The sequence below is a fragment of the Triticum aestivum genome, chromosome 2D (assembly GCF_018294505.1).
Source record: "Triticum aestivum cultivar Chinese Spring chromosome 2D, IWGSC CS RefSeq v2.1, whole genome shotgun sequence".
In the NCBI taxonomy this organism is placed as follows: domain Eukaryota; kingdom Viridiplantae; phylum Streptophyta; class Magnoliopsida; order Poales; family Poaceae; genus Triticum; species Triticum aestivum.
In genome coordinates, this window is record NC_057799.1 from 17,648,379 (window position 1) to 17,652,393 (window position 4,015).

The 4,015-nt window shown below is 51.3% G+C and overlaps 1 long non-coding RNA gene across 1 annotated transcript; it reads left to right on the top strand.

Annotated features, from left to right (window-relative positions):
- The first annotated feature begins 648 nt into the window (after positions 1–648).
- On the top strand, positions 649–1,241 carry LOC123048340 (uncharacterized). The gene is made up of 2 exons (XR_006423271.1): positions 649–691; positions 776–1,241. It is a non-coding gene; the product is annotated as an uncharacterized lncRNA (long non-coding RNA).
- Positions 1,242–4,015: the final 2,774 nt, after the last annotated feature.

Sequence of the window (4,015 nt, forward strand, 5' to 3'; positions counted from 1 at the left end):
TATGTCCTTGTTTGTAAGGAAACAAGATATGCAAATGGTAATCTTGGTTCTAGTTTGTGAATCACTAGGGAAAACTATGTACTGAATATCTGTTTATTAAGATGACATATTAAGGGAATTGTGGCACTCTTGCACGTAGACTATTTATTTCCAAATATTATCAAACCTGCTAATTACCACTTCGTGTAAGTACCTATATTTTTATGCAGATAACTGAAAAAAGTTAACTGAATTACTTTAGATAAGACAAAGCTCAAATGACCATAGGTTAAACAATAATGGAGAAACCTAATCCACCATCTTTTTTAAGACAAGACAGCTGAAAATTACATCCATGGTGTCATTATTCAAAAAGCAATCTGCTTTTTACCACTGGAGATGATAGCTCAAGCCGCTATATGGATCTTGAAAAGTAAATTTCTTGATTGTGCCATACAGTAAAAGAAGGTAGACGTTTAGGGGGGGGGGGGGGGGGGAGTAGTTTTCACCCTGCCATCATTTCTCTACACAATCTCCAGATCTCCAGTTAGTGGAGGATCCATTTTCCATGGTAGAGTGTGAGATGTGAACAAAAAAGAGGCAAACATCCATTCTTGCCCCCTATAAGTAGCTTATCACATCACACTAAGTTTATTCTCTACTAGAGAGAGCTGTACAAACCATTCAGTTCAACCAATTTGAGCAGAATTATGTAAGTACTACTTCTTGCATTTCGAAGAGCTTCGTCTTCCTGCAGTTATCCTAATTAAATTTCTTGTTTTCTTATTTCCATAAGTACACTAATGAAGATAAGTGTGATCATGGTTGTTGGGCTGATTTTTATCAACCTATGCACCTGCATGCCAAGAAATGTGGCGAACCATGAATCTCACGATACAGTGGTGCCACAGAAGGAAATGCGCAGTCTGATGTCTGGCACTGCTGGAAGGAACCGGCCTCCGAGCAATGATCACCAGTGCCCACTTGGAACCTACCCTAATTGCCAAGGGATGTCCCAGAATACTCAAGAAGCAGCTCAAGATGTTGGAGGAAACTAAGGCAAACTAAGGGATTATGAGACGGAATGAATACCCCCAGTTTATATTGCTTTTACTTCCACGTACGGAGTCATTTGGCATGAGATATGTTCCATGTTGTCAATGTTTCTGCGTAATCCGTCCATGGCACCTTATATGCTACACACAATCAAGTTCTCAGTAATGTACCTATCCTATATGCTACTGATGTACTGGTTGAACTAACGGACACTCATCTGTGTATGATACTTGAGTAAAATATTTCCGAAGCTAAGATACAGTAAAGTGTGCTGCGTATGCACTCCCACCGCACTTCGGCGCTCATCTAGAGATGCTTATGCTTCTAACGAAGCATCCCTCGGGCAGAGATGCTTAGGTTTATTCTTATTCCATTTCAAAAGAAAGAACACACCTTTGGAACTCTACTATGGCTCTCAAGTCTGAACTCATGTTGATCTTGATCTCCAGAAGAAAGTCGGTGCTTATTTCAGGGTGAACACAAATCTTCCGTCAAATTTGTAAAATGCAGCAAGCCTTGTGCATGTCAAAGCTTAAGATTCAGGCTGTACATGGAAATATACCAACGAAAAAAAAAAGATCTTGGCTGTCGTAGACTGAAACAAGCAAAATCAGTGGTCAACTAGTTTCTCCGAGGTTTCCCTGTTCTTGCAAGAGTCGGCGATAGACAGAGTGAGTTTACATAAATAAATTTTTGTCCTAACAGTGTTGCCACATGCTTCAAAGCATCTAATCAACGAACAAAAACAGACCATGCATATATGCAAATTGGAAAAACAATGCTGAAAGCCTGAAACCCATAAGTAAGCAAAAACAGTTGGAAAAGGCCATTGCACGTGTCACACTGCAGAATCCATAATACATTACGCCCCATGTCTGAACATTTATTGGACCACGATTGAGAAATGCCAGCTACTAAACGTCAAATGTGTATAACTCCATAAGCAACAGAAATACTCAACTACCTTTGGTTAACATTAGAACACCGCAAGTATTACATTCAGACAGCAGGAAACATAACTAGAGTAGAGAGGAAACAAATAGAACCATGTAGAGATTACTGAGATAGAATAAGAGAACTGATAGTTCACTGTCTGATAGTGAAGGACACGAGAACCTGTAGAAGCTTCGTACTCAAATTACAGATCAGGTAAAACAATGTTTGTGAGGTAAGTAAGTTGCATCGGTAAACCATTATATGTCAAGACTAAAATCGAAAGAAGTCCACATCACCCCCCGGGATTTCACAAACCGGCTAGTTTTCCCCCCAAGGTTGGAAACCAGGTACTTAACACCCCCCCCCCCCCAAGCTTCCCTAAACCTTGTGAATCACCCCCTAACCCTGCTTAGAGTGGTTTTTGAGGATGGTTTTAGTGACATGGCATGGTTGTGGGTACCACATCTGCACGGTTCCTCTCTTGCCTTCACAACTTAGAGCATCTCCACTTGCCACCCCTCCCCCCCCCCCAACAGGCCCCCTCAAGGCCCTTTTTTATCGCCGGCGCTAAAAAAAATGGCCCGGTCGCACCCCTAGAAGCCCATTTTTTGCCGGTTAGGCCCGAATTTGGCGCCAGCGGCTCCGGGGCGAACCAGGCAAGCTGGCGGGCACCCGGGGGCGCCGGGGGAAGCGTTTTTGGCGCGAAAGCCTGGTGGGGCCGCCGAGTCAGCGACCAACCCCGTCTCGTCTTCCTCATCGCATCGGTTTCCCGTCGGGAATCAATGCCAAGGCTGCCGCCGGTCAGCCTTCCATTGATTCCTCACGGGCGGCGCAGTGCGGCGTCGTTCCCCTTCCACCACACATACACACGCTTGCCGCCCCCCGGTCGCTATAAAGGCCGCCCCTCCCTCGCCGGTGGACACACTCGCCCGCAGCCTCTCTCTCGCCGCCGACGCCCCCCATCTTCTCTCCCTCACCCCGTCTAAAGCCACCGCGTGTACTCCCCCCCCCCGCCCCCCCCACACCAATGGGAGAGCGGTTCCCCGAAGATGGAGCAGCAGCCAACGGCTTCGGCCACCACCACCTGCACGAGTGGGAAGCCCAACTCCTCCACGAGGCGAACTACCCGGCGCCGCCTGACATGCGCGTGCCAGGGCGTGGAGGCTCAGCGCCGGAGGCGTCCCCGTCCCCCCGCAGCCGATCCAGGCCGGCCCCTTCCACGCCGAGATCGAGCGTGTTCGGGCCTCTCTGCCGGAGGAGGAGCGGGACCTCCCGGAGTACGCCGCCAACAACCACGCGCACTGGGCTACGTACTTCCAACACCGCCACGAGGAGCAACTCGCCTCCACCAACAACGCGCCGGTGATAAGGGGGCGTAACAACAGCGACGGCCGCCGCCTGTGGTGGGGTTCCCCCGACCGCACGCTCCACGCCGTCCTCGAGTACCTCGAGGGCGGCAACGATCCGCCGGTCGAGTACTCGGGGGCCCCGGGCCCCCGCCGGAGTGGTGGCCCATGTCTGCCGAGGCACATGGTGGGCAGGTCCTCCTCCTCCTCCCGTTCCTCCTCTCGCTTCTCCGGGTCGCCGGCGCTCGTCAGCGTCAAGGTGAGCCCATGGAGACGCCACTCGGAAGGCGCACCCGCGGCGCCGCCCTCGTCATCAACGAGGGCGGCCGTGCCTCCTCTACACCTACCTCCCGCCTCGTCAAGCTGAAGACGGAGCCGGGCCTCGCCGCCGTGAAGGGCGAGCACGATGACATGGCCGCCGACGAAGAGGCCGCCATCAAGTAGGTGCGTGAGGACTGGGCCCGGCTGGAGATGGAGCGCCAGCTCCGCGCCCTAGAGGAGATCGCCTCTCGGTGCTGTGGGCACGATGAGGGAGGCGTCATCGTCCTCGAGGATAGCAACGACGAGGCGCCGCCGCCAGCCAAACCAGTCCGCCAGGGCGACCCCGGGACGGCCATGGTGTGAAGAAGGAGGAGGAGGACGACGACGGCGGCGACAACGGCGACTACGACACCTTCAGCAAGCTCTTCGGCGTGTAG